At 40.6% G+C, this 14,825-nt stretch overlaps 1 protein-coding gene across 2 annotated transcripts in view; it reads left to right on the forward strand.

The window, feature by feature from the left end:
* MAGI2 (membrane associated guanylate kinase, WW and PDZ domain containing 2) overlaps positions 1–14,825 on the forward strand; it is a 1,197,465-nt gene that overhangs the window by 1,002,847 nt on the left and 179,793 nt on the right. The window lies entirely within an intron of this gene.

The raw sequence follows: 14,825 nt of genomic DNA on the forward strand, positions 1-14,825 counted from the left end.
ATGCATTTTGACATTTTTTTAGTCAACAAATATTTAGGGAGCATTTACTTTATACTGGGTACTGTACTAGGAGTTGGAGGATCAATAATGAACAAAAATATAGATCAACCCCTGCCATCAGGGAACTTTTAGACTCATGGGGGAGAGAACTAGTCATCAAAGGAAGTCGTCCCTTTACCATAGTGACCTCAGCCATGCAAATGGGGGGGCAAGAGGAAGGTTGAAGGGAGGTTTGTGGAGCAGTGAGAGCCTGTGGTCATGGGATTTGGTTTAGAGAGTCCAGGATGCCTTCCCTGAAGAAGTGACCCCACGACCAAGATCTAAACAATAAACAGGAGTTAACCAAGGGATGAGGGCAGGGAAGCAGGTTCAAAGACCTATAGTGAGAGGGATCCTCGAGGGTGGAGGGACTGAAATAAGGTCCCTGACCTGGAGTAGGTAAATAAAGCAAAGCAGGAAGAGTCCAGGGCAAGGTGCGGTTGGAAGATGGGTGGGGGACACGTTAAGGATCTATAAAGGATTTTCCCAAGCATTGGGAAGCTGATTACAGGGTTTTAAGTATAGGAGCAAACATGATCAGATGTTCGCTTGGAAGAGATTATTGTGACTGCAGTGTGAAGAACAGATGCAAGCCGATGTGGGTAGACTGATTGCAGTGGTGCAGGCAGGACCTGATGGTAGTTTGGACTCAGCTGCATCATTGGAGATGAGAATTAAGGCATAGTTAGGAAGCAATAACCACAGGATATAAAGTAAATTTGAATTGCAAGTCATTGAGATATATTTAATATTATACTTATTCTTCGACTGAGCAGTTCAACTCATGTCCCATAGTAAATGGTAAAAAGTTCCTTATTGAGACAATATGACAGATGAATTACACCTTTTTCCCCACTTGATTTAATGACTTTATTTTTTTCCTCCAAGGTCTTTTTGTTGTTGTTGTTGTATTGAGATATAAGTGAGAAAAATTGTACATCGTGGTGACTTAATAAACATATACATTGTGAAAGGATTTCTTCCTCCTAGTTAATTAACACATCCGTAGTCACATAACTAGAATTTGCTAAAAGAATAAAACAAATATTCTCACCCACACACCTCCCTCCACCCCCCAGTGAATTACACTGTCTCAGCTTTGATGCTGTGATCAGGCAATGACAGTACTGCATGCTGTCTGTCTTTGACTTTTTTATATTTTCCAGTTAATAGTATGACTTTCATTTTTTACATATCAGTGAGAAAAAAAGTAGCATGTTTACTTGAAACATAGCAGAATGACAAAGCTAATGCCTAGTCTAGCTGCTGTGCCTGTGAAGATTACCCCAGTCTTATTCATAACAGTAATAATTGGAGAATTCTCCCATCAACCGAAGATACTCCACATGCTGTGCATTTCAAAAGGTCAAATCTGTAGAAGAATTTATTATATTTCATTAGAGATGTCTCACTCAGCTCTTAGATGAAGAAAAAATAGTCTCCACTTTAAGGCAGGGTGGCACATACATGGCTCACATGCCTCCCTTCTGTCCTCCCATTTCCATGTCTGAGAGGTTAATTGATGAAGACACGATTTCCTGCTGAGCCTTTTGAGAATTCTCTCCTCAACATAAACTCCAGGCAGCCAGTGGGTTAGAACTGATATGAGAGTTAAAATTCTCCGTTTTAACACTATGTAAATCCTTCGTTCCCCAAAATAACCACTTTAAGTGCGTATTTATTTAGGTTTTCCTCCCACCACAAATATGGTTTGCCTGTTCTGCCACTTGGTATCTTCTGACTGGCCCGAGTTCACAGGCGGTTGTGGGCACTCTCAGCAAGCTGAGCCCTGCCTTGAGCACCACAGTCTCTTATCTCTGCCTGAGAACTTTCTCTGGCACTTCCCGTGCTTCCTCAGCCTTAAGCAAGGACAACCCAGAAATGTGGGAGCGTTAACACTCTGGGAGAGCAATACCCAGTGAGCAGCAATCCTTATCCCCTGTGGGAGAGGAGATCTGTCGGAGGACACATGCCCGGGCCTCGCCATTCCTCAGTAGGAAGGCCGTGGTGTGTGTTCCCCATGGTTTCCCAGAGGATCCACAGGGGAGCTGGGTCCCAGGTGCTCCCAGGGATTATCTGCTCATTAGAGTATTTCACTTCCCAGATTCACTCTCATTCTTCTTTTGTGCTCCCTAGGGTCACCCAAGTCCTCGTCTCAGGATCTGCTTGTGGGAGAACCCACAACTAAAATGGCATCTTCCATGTCATGTAAAACATTGATGTCCAAACTGCAGTCAATGAGGTTCCCCCTGGTGACCCAACAGCTGAGATGTGGGCTCTGCTCTTCATTCCGCAGCAGACCCATTGAAACTGTCTTCCCTTCCTCTCTAGGAAGGCCCACAGGAGAACCTGGGAAATTAGAAATGGGGGAAAAGAGAAATTAACAAACTCAATTACACCAAGATTCCCACCACAAAGCAAACAAGTTTATTTTTATCTCTGTCTTGTAATTTTGATTATTGAAAAATACATTTGAAGGGCAATCTGATGCTGATATTTGCACTTTCTCTCCCCTAAGGGATGCTAATCAGGGAAGCCAGAACCTTCAATGAAGATTTATTACCTCCAACCTTAGCTGGTTAAGTTAGTCAAAACAGGAAATAAACAAGTATCAGCTCTGCCTATATTTCAGTCCTTTGTTTATAAATAATAATCACTGAGTGGCCAGATTATTATGATCTCTGAATATAATAATCTGGCCACTCAATGTCTGTATATATATATATTAGAGGCCCGGTGCATGAATTCGTGCATGGGTGGGGTCTGGCCAGCCTGGCCAGTGGGAGGGGACATGGGCGGTTGGCCCGCCTGCCTGCTGGTCAAACTCCTGGTTGAGGGGACAATTTGCATATTAGCCTTTTATTATATAACATATACACTGAGTGGCCAGATTATTATGTGTCCAGAGATCATAATAATCTGGCCACTCAGTGTATATGACATATAGAAAAATAGAGATACAATTATTCTTTACATTAACAGATTATGCTACTAAGAAGTTCTCTTTAAAATGACATCCAGCCAAAGAATCTTCTATATGCTTTCTGACAACATCCCAGGAAAGTGCCAAGAAGACATGAAAAGGAAAATGTCATGGATTCACAGATTATAGCGATAAGACTTAGGAACTGCTTTATAAGGCAGTGAGAGTTGTGTTTAACCTCCTCCTCACTAAATAATCAGTCACTTTTGTTCATGGCTACTGTCTTTCAACAAATTCTGAAATCTCAGACCAAACCACAGCAGAGCAGAAAATAGAGAGGACATGGTGATGACAAATTGTCTCCTGGGCAGGTGATGCAATTACACTGAGCATCATGGATGGAGGCAGAGCTATAAGAAAGAAGCCTTGGGGAAAAGTATATAGAACCATTTCAAATTCTTTACAACACGAATTTTTCTCCCCAAAACAAACAGACAGAATTAGGAAGTTGTGTTAAGAGAAGATCTCCCCACTGTCCAGCAAAGCTATACGACACCATTGCCAATGGGAGTCCGGCTGCAAGCTGTGCACATGCACCCACTGTTGTGTGAAAGCCGACCTGGGTATTATTTCACACATCACTCTAATGGGCCATCACGGAGGCCAGGAGCCTGACTCTGGATAAATCTCCCCTTTTTACATGAATGAAAAAAATGTTAAGGCCAGCATAGAGCCTATAATAAAATAGGTAAGCATGTAAGAAAGGAACAATTACAATTAGCCTTGAAGATTAGGAGGAAGAGCATGTTATGAAACAGATTTACTGCAGAAAACAGAAGAAACTGAGAAAATATGCCTGGAATCCTCAGATGCGAGAAGATGTAACATTTAAAAAACAGAAGTGAGCAGAGCAGCCTGAAAAGCAAAAACCAGGCAAAGTGATGCTTGATGAAGTAAAAAGGCCGTAATAAACAAATCTGGGGGTTTGGAATTACCTCAGAAAATGAAAACGTTCATTAGAAACAGTAAAAGGTAAAACTAATACTGCCAGAAACTAATGATGTAGAGGTCAAGTTGAGGAGTTCTGCCATCACAGAGCAGCAGGTCTCAAGCTTTATTCATCTCAACGGCAGTCACATGTACAACACTCTCCCACCAGTAAAGCTGTTTGTTTTACATATGGCATCTCAAATATAAGGACAAACTGGGGGATGGGGATGCTGTCCGAGTTACTAGAGGCAGGGAAAGGAAGTGATGTGTGAACCAAGAGCTTGGACTATAACCCTTTGGCAGAGAGGGAGAGGCCAGGCCCACTTTAGGTAAATATACTGATGGTTGAAGAAATTAAAAGGTCAAAGAAGTGAAAGAGAGAAACTGAAAAAAATAAGTAGTCAAGATGAAATCTACAGATAATACAATATCCTTTGAGCAGTACTTCTCACCTGTGCATGTGACCCTCCTGGGATCTGGTTAAATTACAGATCTGATTCAATGGATCTGAGCTCTGGGATTCGGGATTTCTCTCAAGCCCCCAGGTAAAGCTGATGCTGCAGGTAGGGGCTCAGACTGCATCTTATGGAGAAAGATTTCAAAGAAAACCTGAAGCAAATACACTCACTATATTCCAGGAAGAATTCTTTAGAAGAAATTCACACCCAGGAATATTCTAGCAATTTGTAAAGCATCTAAAAGGCCAAAGAAGATATTATACAACTAGAGGCCTGGTGCTCAAAACTCGTGCATGGGTGGGGTCCCTAGGCCTGGCAGGCAATCAGGGCAGAGCAGGATCAGGCTGATCAGGGCCCGAAGGCCCTGGCAGGGTCAGGAGAGGAGGTGACTGTGGCTAGGCCAGGTGCAGAAAGAACAGACGACAGATGCCACCACTGCCCTCAGCGCCCCACCACCTCATGGTTCCCCGCCTCCCCCTCTCCCTCCCTCAGTGCTGCTCTGCCACTGGGGGCCTGCTGGCCAGGGAAGGGAATAGGGGAGGGGCCAGGGAAGGTTTCAATCCCCAGTTTGGAATGTGCAGAGGCAGCCAATCAATGATTCTCTATCATCATTGATGTTTCTATCTCTATTTCCTTCTCCGAAATCAATCAAATATGTATTTTTAAAATGCAAGGTGTTTAGTGGAAGAAAGCTAGGGCAATGGAGCTATTGAAAGAAAAAAGAGCAGGGGGCATTGCTCACATTTCAGATAGGATAACATAAGGTGGTCCTCAGGAGGTGAAAGGTGAGGAGTGGCAGTGGGTGGAGCAGGGCACTGTGGGCTGAGGAACAGGCTGTAATGACTGAGAATGCCTGTGACAGTGACACCGAGTGTGTGTTGGGGCCATTGCTGGAATCATTCATCCCCACTTGGTTTTGATTCCAGACGGGAGGAGAAACACGGAGATCAGCAGGCCTTTCTTAGCCTAGAAGGTGAGGCTGGCGGCAGGAGTGGGCTGCCCTGCTTTCCTACAAATGTCGGGAACTTAATGGAAAACCTCAGTGGGATGTAAACAGTGACTTGCTTTGTTTTAAGCAAATCAAAACGAGGCATAGTCCATAGAGCAAAAGGCAGCTTAAAAGAACCTTAAAGGAAGCTTAAAGGAACAAAAAACCTAACACAACTAAGCACAAAATAATAATATGCATTTGTTGTGACAAAAAAACAATAGCAACTGTTGATCACCTTTCTGAAAAGCAGGACTTTAATTTGTAGAAAAAGAATTCAAAATGCATCAAAAGCATTAAGTGGAACTGTGCACCACTTTATATTGATAAAATATATAGTGCATTATTATTTAGTTCTCACTGAAGTAATTCCTATTATTATCTTTACTTTGTTACAGATGAGGAATCTGAGCCTTAGGGAGAGGGAGGACTTGCTCACAGTCACCCAGATGCAAGCCACAAAGCAAACCCAGGGTCTCACTCAGAGCCCAGGAGTTAGTCCCGGTAGTAAAAGCCCTCCCATGTGTATGACAGACCACAGAATTAGTGAGAGGTGGAGCTGGGACTGGAACCCATTTTTACCTCATATGCTGTGTGCGTAACCTCGCTGCTGTACTGTCTCAGAAATGGTTTTTCTGTTTACGTCTTTGCTTCACTCCCCTGAACCAAGCATTTCCACACAGGTTATGTTTGTTCTCTCCTCCAGTTTCCCTGCATAACCAACTCCTACAAACTCCCATTAAATGTCCCCACTTTCGGCCGCTGTAAGTTGTCCCACGCAGTCCCACCCAGGCTTTTAGGGTAGATCCCCCACGTGGATGTGCCCCAGCCTCTTGATAAGCACTTGGATGTTCTTCTTTCTCAGTTAAGATTAATTTCTTCCCTTATGCCTTAGATGCCATCTTCTCTTGTCTCATGAAATCATTTCAGCAAGTATCCCCTTTCCCCCTGAATCTTCAGACACTGTCTCTGTTCCGGAACCTTCTCATCTGAATGTAAGCCTACTTATACCAAAAGAAAGCTTCCCTTCATGGGGGTTATATACCCCCATAGCCACTGTGACAGTCTCTTCAACCTCATAGTCGTTTCTCAGTTCCACTTTTTCACCTCCCATTCACTCAGACCCACTGAAGTCTGATTTCTGCCTCTGTTGTGGCAATTAAACTGGTGACCCTGCTGTTGGACGAACCACTGAAAGCCTTGTTTTATGAATATTTTCCTTTACTGCGTCTTGAACCTTTCTCTCTACTTGGCTCTCTGTTACTTCTCTGACACTCCATTCATTCTTCTGCACATCCTAAGGAGTTCTCTTTTCATGCTATCCAACTTTGTTTCATTATTTTAAGTTTAACCTGACTTTTTAGATCTCTAACCTGATACTTCTACTGACTACCAGATAATAGAGCCAACTACTACATGACTGAAACCAAACTCACCTTAGTTCAAACTTCAAAATGGATTTCAAACTACATTTGAACCCAGACTCCCCAAAAGCACCTCAGAGTCATTTCTCCCATAACCTAACTTGCTAGACTTCACTCTAGGGAGCCTCTTTCCTGTGTTTCTTACCTCAGCTAATGATACCACCATCCATCCATGTTCCAAGACAGAAGTCTTCATAGATTTAACCTTCTCCATGATACTACTCTTCCACCCCCAGCAATCACCATGCCTCATCAGCTTTCCCACGTATCTTGTGAGGTGGTCTCTTCTACTCTCCTCACCCTTCACTACTATTATTAATTCATTCAAATGTGTCTATTAAAGTATCTACTGTGTCAGCATTGCGCTAAGTACTGGGAGTACATTGTGAACAAATAGAAATGATCCCTCCCCAAATGGAATTTATACGCTAGTTGGGGAGATGGCCATTAAATTAATGATTTCACAAATATAATTATGTACATGATTTCATAAACATAATTATAAGTAGTGAAGGGTGCCATGGAAAGAAAAATACAAGATGCAATGAAATATTATAATAGAGAACTCTGATTTAGTGAAAGGTCAGGGACATCTTTCCTGAGGAGTGGTATTTCAGCTGACACGTACAGAAAGAGTTAGAGTTAGCTGTGTGAAGAGTGACAAAGGGAAGGCAAGTGAAATGAACTTGTGCAAAGGCCCTGTGGTTAGAAAGCCTGACTTAGGGAACTTGAGTGAGTAAAGAAGAGTAACCCATGAGGTGCCTTGGGAATAAGTAATTGGGAGGGAACAATATTTGGGAGGGAAATTTATGTAGGGACATATAGGTTTTGTGTTCTACATTAAATGGAGTGGGAATCCATTGAAGGATTTTTAAGCATGATCAGATTCTGTGACATCAGCAAATTTGCTGTTGCTCTGTTCAGGCAAGAAATGGGGAGGGGAGGTGGATTACAATGATGGCTGTGGAGATGGAGAGAAGTGGATTTGAAATAGTTTTTGGAAATAGAATACAAAGAATTTGGTGATGAGGAAGTTAGAGAGGGGGGATTTTAAGAATGGCTTTCATGTTCCTGTCTTAAAAACTTGGAGGGGCAAGTGAAATCTACTGAAATAAGGACTAGAGAAGAAAAGATTCGGGAGGAAAGGTCAAAGGTTTCACTCTTGCTGTAATCCATGGTGCTTGTGAGACACTCACAACTCAATAAATATTCATTTAATATTGATGGAAAGTACCAAAACAGACAGACATCTAACCTGTCTCAAACTACTGAAAGATGTTTCTCTGCCTGGCCAAAGTGGCTCAGGAGGTCACTAGTTCCATTCCCAGTCAGGAGGCATGCTCCAGTTGCAAACTTGATCCCCAGTAGGGGACGTGCGAAAGGCAGCCGATCAATGATTCCCTCTCATCATTGATGTTTCTGTCTCTCTCTCCCTCCCCCTTCCTCTCCCTAAACCATACTTTTTTTTTAAAAAGATGTTTCTAGATTTTTTTCTCAAAATAAAAAAAAAATACTTCATCATTCATCATTATACATTCATCATTGTAAAAACATATTACTCTCAGAATTGGAATTTTTATTTGCAAGCACTGATATCCTTCCACATTTCCTTTGCCAGCTGTTCACAGAGTGCCATAAACATACAAAGCATTTCTCCCTTCATTGCTCTTCAGGCCATAAAGAAAAGGCCTTTGTGGTTGTGAATATTTTCTGCAAACCTCAATTTAGCCTCCCCTGACACGGTTCTTCTTCCAGTCCATTCCTTTACTCCTGTTCAAGCCCTCCACTGGGCCTGCTTCAGTTATCAGAGGACTACATGTATGGGATTATCCTTTCTAGATACTCTTCAGCATTACTTGAAATTGTCTAGTTATTCTGTCCACCAGGAACGAAGCGAGGGGGAAGTGGCCATTTGAAAACACGTTGTCGTGTTTGTAAGAAAAAGACTTCCGTTGAAAAGATGCAGGAAGAACCATTGTGAGAGTATTGCAGAGAAAACCACACAAAAACAGACTCTCCAGGCCCAAACTGGCAGCCAATCTGGCATTTTCTTTGCAAACTGACTATTGTGCTTGGTGGAAGCATGGCAGAGTGAGGTTTGGGTACCACCAGCAGTGAATCTTGCACGCTGGTTTCATAGAAGGTCGCTTCTTGGCCCGGGTCAGTTTCATTAAGAAGAATCGCCCTTTTACTGATTTCAAATAGCTTAAGCAAATTGTCTAAAGGACCTGCAGGGTCTAGCCCATTGAATGAATTTTAATCAGAAATACATGAATCAGTCAAAAACCAGAAAAAAAAAAAGAGTTAATAACATTGAACTAGTTTTAATGGAAATTAATTCATTACCCTGCTGACTTACATTTACCAAAGGCTGAATTTTTTTATGGAAAATTTGCCAGGCTGTGGGAAAATGGGAGGATCTTTAACAGAAAGATTAACCGTGTTAGTGGTGTTTTTCTCCTTCAAATTAGCCCTAACTGGAGATTCTAAAATGTTGGGGCTTTTTTCCCCTTTGGAAAACTTTAAAATTAAATTTTTTAAAAATTTTCCTCTATTGGAAGAGTGTCTCGCAATCCCTGAAATACTTTCAGAAATGTAGTAGGAACAGGAGTTTCCTTTTTTGCTTACAATCTTTTATAAGGAAGAATAACTTAAGAGGTGGACAACTGTGTGGACGTGCAGGAGAGGGTCCTATCCCCCCACAAGATTCCACAGGGCCTGTGAAAACAAATTCTCTCTCGTGCTCTCTAATTTCTCTCACCCTCATATGATATGCACGTACTCCTGTTCCCCCTTTCTTCTTTATCCTTTTCTTTTTTATTGCTTTGTATTTTAATCATAGTAAAATATACAGAACATAAAATGCGCATATTGGCCATATTTAAGTGTAGAGTGTTAAGTACATTCACATTGTTTTGTCTTCCTTCTTTTTTAAGCATAACAGAACACAGCTTTTAATAACCCAGGTTGTGGACATCTTCAGTGAAATGTCTTTTATTTCATAATGATTCCTATTCCTTTTCTGTTACTTAAAGAAAAAGAGAAGTAGAAAGCGTTTCCCCTGCATCTCTATCATTTGTAGTAGTTGTAGAATCCCTTCTAAAATACTTGAAACTGTAATGATAATCTTCAAAACCAGAGGCATCAGTTGTAGCAAATACTTCAGGTGAAGAAGAGACCATTTCACATTCTGCAGATGGGAGTTCAATATATCAAGATGTTACCAGGGAATGAAACTCCCTTGTTGCTCCTGGGAGCAAGGTGGAGGTTTTTGGGGGTGCCACTGAAATAAGCATTTTCAGAAGTCCCCATGGAGGATGGGTTGTGGAAGATTTTATTGGCCTGGAGTTACATTTCTCAGATTCCAAAGTCCCTTGCCCCTTCAGCCAGTCCTGGAAAAGGTACAGCTGGGGTTCCAGAGGAGCCAGAAAGAAGGCCAGTGTCCAGAGCTTCTGTCTCATGTTGCAGTTGGTGTAGTTCAGCATTCAGGCCAGATTAAAGCCCATTTGTCCATGTGTGGAGCCCAACATGGCCATGACCCACGTGGGCAGCAGGAGCGCATCCCCCTACCAGAGGAGAGCCAGGAACTCTGCTCACCAGAGACAGAAGAGAGAGAGAGAGTGAACTTACCTTGTTTGGAAGTTTAAATATTCAGGTTTCGAATGCTTTCAGTGACCATGCCCATCCTGGCCACTAATTTGTTCCCAGGTATATCTGGCAAACAGGTAGGCACCCTGCCTCCATGTCATTCAGACCTTTACTGGGCATGCGTCTAAATTGCCTTGGTCCAGTCCTTTCCCCCATTGATCAGTGGGAACAGACTTGGAGAGGGTTAAATGCAGCTTTTTGACCACGCTGTATAAATGGCCTGCCTGTATTATCTGGTTTCCCCTTTCACTCCTTACCTGTTCAATAATAGCCAGGTTATTACAACGGCATCAAAGTGGAGTATAGAGGCATGTTGAAAGATTCAACTCTGGGGAAATTCTTAGACATCTCAAAAAACCGCCTTGGTGTTATTCCAAGTTGATCATGATGGAACTCTGTGATTAAATTGCTCTTCATTGCATTTTGATCCCTTATTGGAATCGAAGTGGTTTCAATTAAGTTCATTATTTTGTTGCCTGGTGTAAGTAAGTGATAGTAATAAAAGTTCTTACCAAATAACTCACAAAGACATCTCCCTTCAAAGCTACTGTAAATACATTGATATTTTTTCATTTTGGATATGATGTGTCAGAAGAAGTAGATTCTGAAAAGAGCTACTCTGTGGAACATTCCTCTTGGGATAAAGCAACATTACTGAACAGTCATCAGCAATTTGAAAATGGGCCTTTGTGAAGTGAGAGCTTAGTTAAAGCTCCTGATGAACAGGCAGCCAGCACAACCCAACGGTGTGGTTAGCAGAGGGGATGTTCTCAGGTTTCTCTGAAGCAAGATTCCGGACAATCAAACAATGGAGGGGTGTAAGAAAAGGAAATATTAAATATTTTCTGGGTTTTGTTTTGTGGTTTGTTTGTTTTTTTACTGAATTGAATGAATATTACCTGCAAGAGATATTACGATTGTGTTTTTATTTTCAAATGGTTGCCTGGGACACGGTGTTTTTATTTTTATTTATTTTTTATTGATTTCAGAGAGGAAGGGAGAGGGAGAGAGAGATAGAAACATCAATGATGAGAGAGAATCATCGATCAGCTGCCTCCTGCAAGCCCCCTACTGGGGATCGAGCCGGCAACTCCAGCATATGCCCTTGACCAGAATCGAACTTGGGACCCTTCAGTCCGCAGACTGATGCTATTTCCACTCAGCCAAACCAGCTAGGGCTGGTGTTTTTATTTTTAAATGGTTGCCTAGGACATATAAAATGTTACCTGAATTGCCGAAACCGGTTTGGCTCAGTGGATAGAGCATCGGTCTGCGGACTGGAGGGTCCCAGGTTCGATTCCGGTCGAGGGCATGTACATTGGTTGCGGGCACGTCCCCGGTGGGGGGCGTGCAGGAGGCAGCTGGTCGATGTTTCTCTCTCATCGATGTTTCTGGCTCTCTATCCTTCTCCCTTCCTCTCTGTGAAAAATCAATAAAATATATTAAAAAAAAAAAATGTTACCTGAATAGGTAGTCAGATTTAGCAAATTAAAATACAGAATTTCCAGTTAAATTAATTTCAGATTAAAAATGTTTGTGTATCTCCTATGCAATATGTCTCATCTATAATAATAAAACCATAATATGCTAATTAGACCAGACGTCCTTCCGGATGTCCTTCCGGACGAAGCCAGGGCTGCAAGGGAAGCCGGTGCCAGCAGCCAGGGGAAGGAAGGCCTACTCTTGCACGAATTTCGTGCATCGGGCCTCTAGTATAGTATATAAGACATACTTATACTAAAAAATTATTCATATAGTATATAAGACATACTTATACTAAAAAATTATTTCCCCTGCATTTTTCCCCTAAATGCAAATTTAACTGGGCACTTTATAATATATCTTGCAACCATGTTCTTATAGTTTATTAAAAATTGTATTTAGTCGACATGTAGAACTAAAATTTCAACATGAACTCATTGTTGTTTTCTCCATTTTTAAATACCAGCATTTCTTGTCTATTTGCATTGTTCTGCTGTATCCCTACCCATCTCACTGTGCTTTTAGGTGTAGAATTAAAAATATATTTTAGTTTTATTTTGGGTTCTAAAGAAGACAGATTTTAGAAATCTAATTCAATTTTGTGCTTTTTTATTTTAAATGCTCACTTGAGGAAATGTCTTTATTGATGTGAGAGAGAGACATCGATGTGAGAGAGAAACATCGAACAGTTGCCTCCCATACACTCCCAGACCAGGGATGGAACCTGTAACCTAGTATGTGCCTTGCTCTGGAATTAAACCCACTTTTGGTCTATGGGACTATCATATACCAAACTGACCAGAGCCAGTTTTGTGCTTTTTTATTAAATGCATCTAAATGGCCTTATTAGCTGCATCTAAATGTTTCCATTTTATTTTTTTCCTTTAATGTTCCTGCTCATGTTTCAGTTAGCTTATAACTATACCTCAGGGTCCTCAACTTTTGTTGTCTTAAGAATCAGGATTAATATATTTATATTTGTATACAGACCAATCAATGATCAGTATGGAAAACATGGGCCACTGTAAAGTTTAGAAATAGGGGAAACAAAGGCCAGAAATAAGCTAAAACATAAAGGAACTATTTTTTTTTTAATTCTTTTTCTCTGAACTTAGTTTTATAAAGAGACTGTTAGCTCTGAAAGGCATAAGAAGAAGATAACTATATTCCTCTTCCTGTTTCCTATGAAGATGGGTGATGAGGAGCCGAAAAATAATTGTCTCAACAGACCAAGCCGGTCTTGCTTCTGTAATCTATCTCCAACCAGAATGATTTCAGAAAAAGAAAAACTGCAGAAATAAGGATTTAAATTTTTTTTATTTTGTTTAGGAGATTTTAATGTTAATTGGAATTTTTGTAGCCATCCCTACAAAAATTATTGCACATTTATAATGTATAATAGTTTGGCCCACACTATTACAGTATTTCTGTAGCTCTTCCAATGAAGTTGAGCAGAAAATTGAAGTTTAATCATGTAGAAAACTTGACCTTCTGGCTTAATAAGGCCAAATTGAGTATATCCAAAATAGATGTTTTCTATTCATCGTAATTTAAATGTTTACAGCATGACTGATACTTTGCCAGAGAAACACAAAGGATCACATAAGTTATTTATATTTAAATAAATCTATTCTGATACAATTTCTTACTACCTAAAATTACTTCCTCCGTAGCAAGCAGCTTTTTTTCTTTTTTCTTTTTTTTTGACAATGACTCAGAAAAAAGCCTCTTCTGCACAACTCGGCATTAGAAGTACTTGAAAAACTGCCATAATGGGCGCAGGGAAGGAGTCCTGGGTCATGCCAATGGTGTGAGGTTAGACGGAATGAAACAGGCTTAAAAGAATTGGAAGCCAAGGTGCCTATGATGACAGGTGGTCAAATTAAACCTCCCTCTCTCCTCGTCTGATCTTAACCAGTGTCCCTTTAGCCCATTTTAGTTCTGCTAAACCATGACTGCTAAGGAGGGGTCAGATGATTACACATATTCTGTAGAAGAAATAATCATCTTTTAAGATAATGTCCTAAGTGGAGATGAGAGCTCCATAATAGAGGAACCATTTTCAATACATCTATATCAAAGTCTAAGAAACTCCCAGCCCAGAACAAATGTAAAATAGTAACACTCAAAATCTGTTCGGGCCCTCCAGGGAGGTGATAACAGAAAGAAAGTAGAGGAAGTAATTGAATGTTTTGGCATTGTGCGAATGTATAAATAGTGTCATTTCTCAAAAGAATTGTTACTGGCAATTTCATAAAGCAGCAAATAAATGTTATCCCTCACAGAAAATAATGGCTAATTGTCCAATAAATTACAAAACTTTTCACTTTATAGTTAGTAGTCATATTGCTTTAATTGTCATTTTATAGAATGAATTAAAGATGATTAATATATTTATTTATCTATATTTTTTTTACTCTGAGATATTACCAAAAAGGATGTGATTAAATTCTTGTAATTAAATTAATCAAACCAGACTTTGAACAGAATTATTTTTTTCATTAGTTGGAAAGAGAGATAAGAACAAACAGTGTATGTGAGAAAGTGAACTAATTCTACCAATCTCCTTAGTAAGATGGCTATTACACTTTAGTTTTAAATTTAATTCTGGCCTTGGCCAGGTAGCTCGGTTGGTTGAAGCATCATCCCATACACCAAAAGGATGCTGGTTCGATTACCAGTCAAGGCATATACCTAGTTGTGGGTTTGATCCCCAGTTGGGTGAATAGGAGAGGCAATCAATTAATTTTTCTCTCTCACTTCAATGTTTCTCTCTCCCTTTCTCTCTAAAATTAATAAAAACATATCCTCAGGTGAGGATTGAAAATAAATAAATACATACATACATACATACATACATACATACATACATA

The sequence above is a fragment of the Eptesicus fuscus genome, chromosome 14 (genome assembly GCF_027574615.1).
Source record: "Eptesicus fuscus isolate TK198812 chromosome 14, DD_ASM_mEF_20220401, whole genome shotgun sequence".
In the NCBI taxonomy this organism is placed as follows: domain Eukaryota; kingdom Metazoa; phylum Chordata; class Mammalia; order Chiroptera; family Vespertilionidae; genus Eptesicus; species Eptesicus fuscus.